General features: G+C 36.8%; 1 long non-coding RNA gene across 1 annotated transcript in view; it reads left to right on the top strand.

Moving 5' to 3' along the window:
- The window catches only part of LOC141379925 (uncharacterized), a 37,066-nt gene extending 26,179 nt beyond the window's left edge, over positions 1 to 10,887 (top strand). The window contains exon 3 of the long non-coding RNA XR_012396980.1: positions 10,082 to 10,887. This is a non-coding gene — a long non-coding RNA (uncharacterized lncRNA). The remainder of the gene's footprint in view (positions 1 to 10,081) is intronic.
- The last annotated feature ends 272 nt before the right edge of the window (positions 10,888 to 11,159 follow it).

Raw genomic sequence — 11,159 nt, forward strand, 5'->3', positions numbered from 1 at the left:
GCTTACCCATCATGGCCTCCCAATTATCCCCATCCACTGAATTGGCTCTATCACTGTCTCTCCACTCCTCCAATAGCTGGTGTGTGGTGAAGCACTGGTGCTGTTGTCCTGTGGCTGCCGTCGCATCATCCAAATGGATGCTGCACACTGGTGGTGGTGTAAAGAGACCCCCCTCTTGATTGTGAAGCGCTTTGGGTGTACAGCCATACACAATAAATGCGCTATATAAATACACATTACATTTTCCAATGCTCATGTAGTAAATTAAAATGTAGTACCTACTGAGAAGTAAGCAATTTTGGACGCAGCCCATATAAATGTAGTCAATGTCACTGAGGCCGTTGCTGCTAGGATCGGGATGTAGATGTTAAACCTTGGATTATTTGTGGAGCGATAACCTCAGGTGTCCCGCTGCCGAGACAGGCGTCCCTCATGGAGCAAATCACAACAGCTGTGCGGCGTCCTTGTGTTGAGGGACGGCAGGAGAGGACGAAACAGAGATGGAGGAGAAAAGAGATATTCACTGCTAACATTTCAACATTGCTCTCTATATTAAGCTGTCAGAGCACTAAAAGGCATTGTGGAGTTACACTCAATGAATGACTACTGATTTACAATGAGCTGAAACTACACAATTCTGGAGTTTTGTTTTGAGAACATTTAATTTTATGTTCAATGTTAAAATGAATACGTTAAACTGATTCCTTCATGTTGTCCCAACACAAATCAGTTGTGAGGAACACGGCACTTTTCAACATATTTACCCTCCTGGCGGCCACATGCTTGTACAGCACATTTTAGCTCTTAAGTGGCTGTTTAAAATACGTTAAATGTTTTATATGTTGTCACAGACGTACAGTGTCATCCTGCAACTGTTTTTGCAGCATATGAAATGTCCCAAACATTATTTTTAGCTGTCCAAAATAGGGAAAAATTTAGTTTTTACTCTCTGATAGTCAAAAAATGTTCTGCGTTAAAATATGCATTACAAAACAGTCAGGAAAAAAGTGTTTTATGTAAATTCAGACGATTGCATTCAGTCAGTCAGTCAGTCTTTATTCATTTCCCAAAGGCAATTTGGTTGCAGCATACAAGCATGTCACACACAATACACAAGAGAACATTATACAATACAAATTCAACCCTAAGTTTAAAAACTTTACAGCTGAGGGGATGCACATATATGGACATCATTTTTCTCTAAAAGTACATCATATCAAAAGATGATACTTTAATTCTAAGTAGGTTCCAATAAGCCCAAATAGCAAAGAGAAATAAAAAATGCATGTAAAAAACACCTCGGGCATTAAAAGGTTAATTATGATTGGCTTATGATGCTTTTATTGGGAAACGAAGCCCAAAAGGGCAAATTATGGAACTTTAAAGGCATTACTATATTAGATATTTGTGCAACACAATTTCAACACCGTTGTTTAATTAAGTTAACTATTAACAATCTTTTTTCAGATCTCTAATCCTACCCAATACCCAAACATCTACCTTACTAACTATTAATAAGCAGCTATTTGGTTGTTTATTGAACTAAAAGTCTTAGTTTTTGGTTTGTAATAGTGTGAATTGTACATCCAAATAAAGTTTCTATCATTTGGATTCTCCAAGTGATTGAGCAATGTTAGCATTCTCAGGGATTAAATACAACCAATCTTAAAAACTTAGACAACCTAAAGAGACAGTTTACCAAAAATATAAATCATGTCGTCATTTATAATATCATACTGTAAAAACAAATGCTGGGTTCCACACTATTGCTTCATGTTGTTCCAACACAAATTAAGTTAACTCAATTATTTTTACAAGTTTCAGTGGATTGAACGTAAAACAAGTTGTCCGAAAGACAAGGTAAAAGTTTTGTTAGTTTTGAGTGTACTAGAAAAATGCTGCTTGATCAAACTACTTATTTAAAATGAGCTGAAACAACACAATTATCGAGGGTTTTTTTGTGACAACTTAATTGTTTTATGTTCAATCTGCTTAAATGTGTTCAAATTACTTCATGCTATCCCAACACAAATTGATATTGAGGAACACAGCATTTTTCATCATATTTAATTATGATTGGCTTATGATGATTTTATTGGGAAAAGACACTCAAAAGGGCAAATTATGGAACTTTAAAGGCATTACTATATTAGATATTTGTGCAACACAATTTCAACACTGTTGTTCAGACAAGTTAACTATTAACAATCTTTTTTCAGATCTCTAATCCTACCCAATACCCAAACGTCTTCCTTACTAACTATTAATAAGCAGCTAATTGGTCGTTTATTAAATTAAAAGTCTTAGTTAATGATTTGTTAATAGTGTGAATTGTACATAAAAATAAAGTGTGTCCATTATTTGGATTCTCCAAGTGATTGAGCAATGTTAGCATTCTCAGGGATTAAATACAACCAATCTTAAAAACTTATACTACCTAAAGAGACAGTTTACCAAAAATATTAATCATGTCGTCATTTATAATATCATACTGTAAAAACAAATGCTGGGTTCCACACTATTGCTTCATGTTGTGCCAATACAAATTAAGCTAGCTCAATTATTTGTACTAATTTCAGTGGATTGAACGTAAAACAAGTTGTCCGAAAGACAAGGTAAAAGTTTTGTTATTTTTGAGTGTACTAGAAAAATGCTGTTTGATCAAACTACTTATTTAAAATGAGCTGAAACAACACAATTATCGAGGGTTTTTTTGTGACAACTTCATTGTTTTATTGTCAATCCGCTAAAATTAGTTCAAATTAATAAGTTAAAGGCGAGGCAGTGCCGCAGTAGGTAGGGCTGTCGCCTCACAGCAAGAAGGTCGCTGGTTCGAGCCTCGGCTCAGTTTGCTTTTCTGTGTGGAGTTGGCATGTTCTCCCTGCATTTGCGTGGGTTTCCTCCGGGTGCTCCGGTTTCCCCCACAGTCCAAAGACACGCGGTACAGGTGAATTGGATAGGCTAAATTGTGTGTGTGTGAATGTGTGTGTGGATGTTTCCCAGAGATGGGTTGCGGCTGGAAGGGCATCCACTGCGTAAAAACTTGCTGGATAAGTTGGCGGTTCATTCCGCTGTGGCGACCCCGGATTAATAAAGGGACTAAGCCGACAAGAAAATGAATGAATGAATAATAAGTTAAAGTCGGAACCCAGCATTTCTCAAAATATTTACTAACGATTGGCTTACAATGCTTTTTTGGGAAACAAAGCAAATTAAACAGCATTATTGAGCTAGATCAGGGATGGGCAAACTTGATCCTCGAGGGCCGATGTCCCTGCAGAGTTTTGTTCCAACACTAGTCAAACACACCTGAACAAACTAATCAGTGTCTTCAAGATCACTTGAACTCTATAGGGAGGTCTGTTTGAATAGGGTTGGAGCTATACTATGCAGGACACCGGCCCTCCAGGATCAAGTTTGCCCACACCTGAGCTAGATACTTGTCCGCTATAGGGGAATTGATTAACTATATTGGCCGTAGTGTATGAGTGTGAATGCAAGAGTGTATGGGTGTTTCCCAGTACTGTGTTGCGGCTGGAAGGGCATCCACTGCGTAAAACATATACTGGATAAGTTGGCGGTTCATTCCGCTGTGGCGACCTCTGATTAATAAAGGAACTAAGCTGAAAAAAAAAAATGAATGACCATCCCTTACACATAACTGTACACTTAAACCTACTCATACCTCCAAACATGTCTCTAACCCGACACCACAAGTGTTCTGCAACACATTCTCAACACAGCAAGTGCATTGATTTGTATTCTGATGCAAGTACAGAGCAGTTAAGGCCACTTAAATATAAAGAAGCACCCAATATGACACTTACTCAGAAGAAATTTCTAAAGAAAGAGCGTTTCTAATGATCACGATCTCTTCAGTGGAAGTAGTTTCATCTGTGTATGGAGTTTCTCAGTATCTCTCCTTCATCATCATCCTCCCTCAGGAACAGCACGCATGAGTACCTGCATTCTGCTCCATGACTGCTTTGCATGCATGACTGATGTTTGGCTGACTATCCTTGACTGATTTCTGCATGCACAAAAAATAAAAAATCTTCCAAAACAGCCTTCTTTGAACTTGGCATGTTAGAGTTGCCCTCAGGAGTCCAACTTTATTCTGGACCTCACTCGGTTGAGGGTAAATCAGGACATTTCATAATGTTATGAATATTTAAACATATTAATTATTATACTACAAAAAATACTGTTCTTACTTTGGGTTTTTGTCTTGATTCTTGTCGAAATGACTAAAAGTTCTTAAATGAAGAAGCATATTTTAGAGTATAACATATTGTTTTGTTTTCAGAAATATTATGTCAAATTGAAAAAATTAATTCCTTAAAACATGATAAAAAAAACTGAGTTGAGTAAAATAATATTATTTCAAACTGAAAGCAAGATTACTTTGTTGACCCCATCGGCAGATTATTTTGCTTGCTTTAAGAAAAATTCACTTAATATTTAATTTTGATATAAAGTGGGATCGTTGTATTCCAGGTATGAAAATCAGTCGAGTGAATTTCAGAAAAACCGTGAATAATTACCAATTAAGAAGAAAATTGTGGTGATTTTAATCTCGCCCTCAGTACCACAAATGTCTTTTTTTTGTTGTTGTTGTTGTTGTTGTTGTTGTCTTTTTTCTAGTGCAAATATCTAAAAAAAAGTCTTAAATAAAGAAGCATTTTCTAGACAAGAAAAAAATACTGTCTTGTTTTAAGAAATGAGTGCATTTACTATTTACATGGCGGACTTTGTAAGTGTAAAAACTGAATGCTTCACTAGCCAGAAAACAGTTAAACAGAGCATCTGCAGCGCGAGGATAAAGAACGAGCCTCCTCCATTCAGCCTCTTTACTTTACTCCTTTACTTTGGTGGAGTGAGGAAACGGTGGAAACTGAACACATCCATTAGCCCACATACTTAATTTCCTTTGTTAAGCACTTCAAAACTATTTGTAAATTCAGTTCTATTCTCCAGCAGAGGAATAAATGATCAATAATAATGAAGTGTGGTCAGAAAACTGAGTTATACCCAAACACACGTCCTGTTCTTATGCCCCATATGCTGATGCAGACGTCTCCAAAACCCCACAGCTGGACACATCTACACTTGTGTTTATTAAAGCAGATATAAATCTGCATATAATCAATAATACTGCTAATAATAATCACATTATACAGATGCAGATCGTCATCAATAAAGTGAAAAAAGAAAATAGTTGGTCTGAAAATAGCAATAAATCATGCCATAAACATCTTGCGCCCTGTTGCGCCAGGTGTATGATAGGGCTCTAACTAAGAAAGGCATTTTGCTTTTGCAGTGCAGCGCTATGTTAGATTGAATTGGATTTGTGTATTTGTTTCATAACATTTCCAGTAACAATTCTCACCCAGGTACAATCTAATGTTAAGCTCCTCTCTGAGCGACCATCCGAGCTAATAAAACAAACACTCAGCAAGATCTTGGATGTGTAACAGGGAAACTCTTGATGCACCAAAGTGAGTTTTTTACCTAAGAGAAGAGCAAACAGACTACGAATGAAACGCAGAGCAACAGCAGCATCTTCTGGCTGGACGTGTCTATTATACACAACAGCAATAATGAAAAGGTGCACTTTTATTAGTTATTTAAAATGCAATTCATGCACTTTTCAGAATGAATCTGCCAGAATAACAAAAAAAAAATGTTTAATGTTTAATATTACTCCAGGATATATTTCTCATTGCTTTATTGTGTCTGCTGAGAAATAAAATACTCTAAAATGCGCATTGTATATGCTCAGATTTATTTATGTTCTTTACTTATTTTTCCCATAACAAGCGTTACACTGCAAAAAAAAAAAAAAAAAAAAAGCTTTCTTTGTCGTGTTTACATTTTGAAGTCAAGAAGCATTTTCTAGACAAGCAAAAAATATAGTCTTGTAATCGCCATATAATAATAAAATAATAATTACAAATAATACTAATAATAATAATTGTGAATTTTTGATAAAACCAAAGTTATCATAGAGTGCACGTGTCAAAAAAACGTAGAATTTTGAAAATTAAATCGCAAAATTTGAGATATCTTTTTCCCACAATGATGCTGTAAATAGTCTTATTGTATTATGATCTTTTTTGTGTGATATTGCACTTTTTTAACAAGCTGTCTCTTAATTAAAAGAATTTCTTTCTGGATAAATACAGATTTATCTGATCTTTAAAAATGCTTAGAGCACTGTAAAAAAGTTACAAATAATAATAATAATAATAGTTTGTAATAAAAACCAACAAAATAATAATAATAATAATAATAATAATAATAATAATAATAATAATAATTAAGTTATGAGACACGACACGGTGGCGATGCAATTGCGCAATGTGATAATACCAACACAATCTCACAGCAATTTGTAACTTTTTGATTTAGTGGCTAATTCGTATGAATTCGTAAGATCTAATTCGTACAATTTATTACGATTTGCTCATCCCCCAATGACGGTTGGGGTTAGGGGTGGGGTTAGGTGCCACGCCTTCTTTTTAAAATCGTACAATTTCGTATGATTGAACTCTACTACAAATTCATACGAATTAGCCACTAAACTGGCAAAACGTAAAATACTTACGTTTTGCCATGAGATCAGGCTGGAAAATACCTCAAAGTTTGGTGCCAAGCCATGCAGCTCCATGATTTTAGAATTCTGAACATTGCTTTCTGTCGGGGTATGCACACCGGCTGTTCGCAGTTCGATTCAGGACGCTGTTCAAACTTCTACCGCACAACTGAGCGCCATCTAAATAGTTTCTTATTAAAAAACATTTGAATATGTGCGTCCGGCGAATGTGGTGTGCGAACAGCTTCAGAAGAGTTGAACCTCAGGTTTAAAGCAGCACTCATGTGTCATCCAGCCTGATCTCACGAGAAAATGTAAGTATTTTACGTTTTGTCAGTTTAGTGGCTAATTCGTACGAGTTCAGTCGTACGAAATTGTACGAATTGTATGACACCTAACTCCACCCCTAAACCCAACCATCATTGAGGGATGAGCAAGTTGTACTAAATTGTACAAAATAGATCGTACGAATTCATACGAATTAACCACTAAATAAAAAAGTCACGAATTGCCGTGAGATTGTGTTGGTCTCATCACAAAGAAGCAAACAACACTGACATTTAGCTTCAAATCCTTGCACAACATACAGCTGTATCTGTTCTCTCTCCGTTTCGCTAGTACCCAATTTAAACGTGAGATTTTGGAAACCAGATCTAAATGTAGCAGGAACAGTCGTGTCAGCTATTATTCTAAGTGGGCCGTGGGTGAACAAAGACTGAGTATACAGCGGGAGCGGTCAGGTAACGGAAATAAAAACTTTGAATTAGCCACTACATCAAAAAGTTACGAATTGCTGTGAGAGGGCATTAAATAATCCTTTCGAAGTAAGTTTATTTCACTCACCCCATTGGCAGATTATTTTGCTTGTTTTAAGAATAAACTCATTTAATTTCGACTCGTTACATCTTAAAGAGGAGCAATTTTGTCATCACTTTAGACAGAATCATTCAAACACGAGCTCTAAAGCAACGTTGGTGAATTAGTAACGGCTTCTGCTGTTTTGATGTCAGCTGCAGATGTGAATGAATGGCGGAAGAAAGTAGTTCCTAATCAAAAGAGTTTTTAGACTGCCATTGTTGATTTTCTTATTTATTTACAAGATTGTGCTATTGAACTGTTGTATAAATGCAATATCACACGAGTAGCAGTGCCATATGGCTATATATCAGCACTGGTGGGACGCTTGGCGCCAACATGTTTGCTTTTTCCAGAAAATGCTTATAAACAAGCCAAAAAAACCTAAGAACTGCCTTTTTTGCAGTGAACGCTGAGCTGCTTCCCCAGTGATATTAAGCCGAGGCTGTAGATTTCATGTCTTACATATATTTGAAGCATTGCAGCAAATCTCGAAATGCCATAAAACCCTCAGTCTCGTCTCAAAGGTCATTAAATCGCACGCTTCATCAAGGTCATAACTACAGCGATAAAGGTCAGCGCTGATCTGAACATGTGTCAAGCAGCAGTGGAGTAATGGTGTAAAACCGCCCAAAACCGAAGCTCCTGGTTTAAGCGCTAGCAGCAAAAGCAGACGAGCTAAAAGTGCCAGAACCGCCAAAGCCCAGAGCGAGATGGCAAAACCTGCTGAAAGATTTATCAGCGAGAGCCACATTCACAATGAAAATGCAGAGAAATGGCACATCACACATGGTGAACAGACACAATCTGAAGCCGATGACACTAAAGAACAGTGCAAACATGCTTAAAGCACACACACACACACACACACACACACACACACACACACTTACAGTTGAAGTCAAAATTATATTTCTTTGTCAAATATTTCCCAAATGCTGTTCAACAGAGCAAGAAGTTGTTCATGGTATTTCCTCTCGTATTGTTTCTTCTGGAGAAAGTCTTATTTGTTTTGTTTCAGCTAGAATAAAATTAGTTTTTATTACTTTCAAACCATTTTAAGGTCAATATTATTGGCCCCTTCAGCAATATTAGTGTTGGATTGTCTCCAGAATAAACCACTGTTATACAATGACTTGCCTAATTACCCTAACTTTACCCTAATTACCCTAGTGAAGCCTTTACATGTCACTTTAAGCTGAACACTAGTGTCTTGAAGAATATCTAGTCTAATATTATGTGCTGTCATCATGGCAGAGATAAAAAAAAATCAGTTATCAGAGATGAGTTATTAAAAATATTATGTAAAAAAGAGGGAACAAATCAAAGTATGAAAACCATTGCAGTGTTCTTTGTATTTTTTTTTCAGAACTAGATTTAATAAGTTCTGATAACTTAATACATTTTCATAATCATACTAAATAATTTCAAATAACTAATGTAGATTTTCATAACCATATTCAATAAGTTCAGCTAATTAGATAATTAGATTATTAATAATCTTTGTGACCAAATTTATTAAGTTCAGACAACTCAAATAATTTGTGATTTGTTTATAACAAGATCCATTAAGTTCAGATAACTTAAATAAAGAGTTCAGAACCAAATCCAAAGAGTTCAGCTGACTAGAGTCAACTTTCTATAATCACATTCAATAAGTTCAGAGGACTGCAGTTTTTTAGGGGTGTAGCTGGATCACCCAGAAGCTGGGGCACGGTGATAACAGCTGGCAAACACATGGAGCTGCGCTGATACTGTTCAATAGCACTTATAAAATGGGATTTTATTCTACATCCCTGATTCCTACCCAGCAACTAAACCAAACTATTACTTTACTAACAGTTAATAAGCAGCTAATAAGTAGAATATTGAGTTCAAAATCTTTGTAATGGTTTGTTAATAATATAAATTATACATTAGTATGGGCGAGGCAGTGGCGCAGTAGGTAGTGCTGTCGCCTCACAGCAAGAAGGTCGCTGGTTCGAACCTCAGCTCAGTTGGCATGTTCTCCAACTGAGGGTTTCCTCCGGGTGCTCCCGTTTCCCCCACAGTTCATGTGGTACAGGTGAATTGGGTAGGCTAAATTGTCCGTAGTGTATGAGTGTGTGTGTATGTTTCCCAGAGATGGGTTGCGGCTGGAAGGGCATCCGCTGCGTAAAAACTTGCTGGATAAGTTGACGGTTCATTCCACTGTGGCAACCCCGGATTAATAAAGGGACTAAGCTGACAAGAAAATGAATGAATGATACATTAGTATGAGCCGAAGCACACCAGCAAGTCTAATACTGAATGGCTAAAGAAAAACTAAATGAATACTTTGGAGTGGCCTAATCAAAGTCCTGACCTAAATCCAATTGAAACGCTGAGAGATGACCCTAAAAACACTGTTCATGCTCTTTTCCAGAGCCCTGTAAAAGATTTGTTGCAAGTAATCGAAAATGCTTGATCGCAGTTATATGTTTAGGGGGCAAACACTTTTTCACACAGGGTTATGTAGTTTCACATTTTTTTGTTTGTTAACTAAAGTAAAGTTTTTAGATCCAATAAGTTCAGCTAACTAAAGTAAACTTTTTATAACCAGATTCAGTAAGTTCAGCTAACTGAAGTTTTTTTTTGGGGGGGGGGGTGTAGCTGGATCACCCAGAAACTGGGGCACGGTGATAACAGCTGGCAAACACGAAGCGCTGCGCTGGGAGAGCAGGGGGAAAGAATGCTGAGTAGTGAGGAGAAAAGTGTGGAAAAACAAAAAAAGGATTCGACAGACAGCCGCGGGACCCGAGGGAGCAGGATGGAGGAGCGGTTGTATCTGATCCAGGTCCCCGACGGTTCCTGCAGCTTCTCCTGCCTGCGGAGCTGAAGTAAACATCGCTGCTTTCAGAGGCATCGTGTAGGCAGTTTGGTCTGCTTTAAAGAACAAAAATACTCGTGAAATTGAAGCAAAGTGCGAGTTTGAGTCCTCCAGAAAACAACTGGAGATAAGCGAGAACAAAATATGGCATTCGATCTCTATTCCCTCTGGTTTATTCCTAACACATCTCTATTATACAAAACAGACAAAGCTGATTCAACCAATGTTTAAGGGTTTATTTAGTTTTTTCCATGTCTATTCCCTCTGGTTTATTCATTATATTTCTATATTGTACAATACAGACTCAAACAAAGCAGATTCATCTAATGTGCATGGGTTTATTTACCTAATATATCAATTACGGCCAAATGGTCTTGTTATGATTAATTGCTGAACCGTTTTTTTCATGATGTACAGTATGGTATTATCACGATATTGACCTAAGCTGCAAAAAATAAAAAAGAAAACTACTAATAAGCAGATAATTAGTGGAATGTTGTGCTCAAAATCTTTGTTAATGGTTTGTTATTAACATTAATTTACATTATTATGGTCCATGACAACACCATCAAGTCCACTTCTGAATGGCTGAAGAAAAACTAAATGAAGACTTTGGAGTGGCCTAGTCAGAGTCCTGACCTGAATCCAATTGAGACACTGTGACATAACCTTAAAGAACACTGTCTGTGCTAAAAAAAAAAAAAAACTACAATGTGGCCTAGTAAAAGTCCTGACCTGAATCCAATTGAGACGCTGTGAGATGACCTTAAAAAAACACAGTTCATGTTCAAAAAAAAAACTCTGATGTGGCTCAATTAAAACAATTCTGCAAAGAAGAGTGGGCCAAAACAACCCAAGTCC

This window comes from Danio rerio, chromosome 21, assembly GCF_049306965.1.
Source record: "Danio rerio strain Tuebingen ecotype United States chromosome 21, GRCz12tu, whole genome shotgun sequence".
Lineage (NCBI taxonomy): Eukaryota > Metazoa > Chordata > Actinopteri > Cypriniformes > Danionidae > Danio > Danio rerio.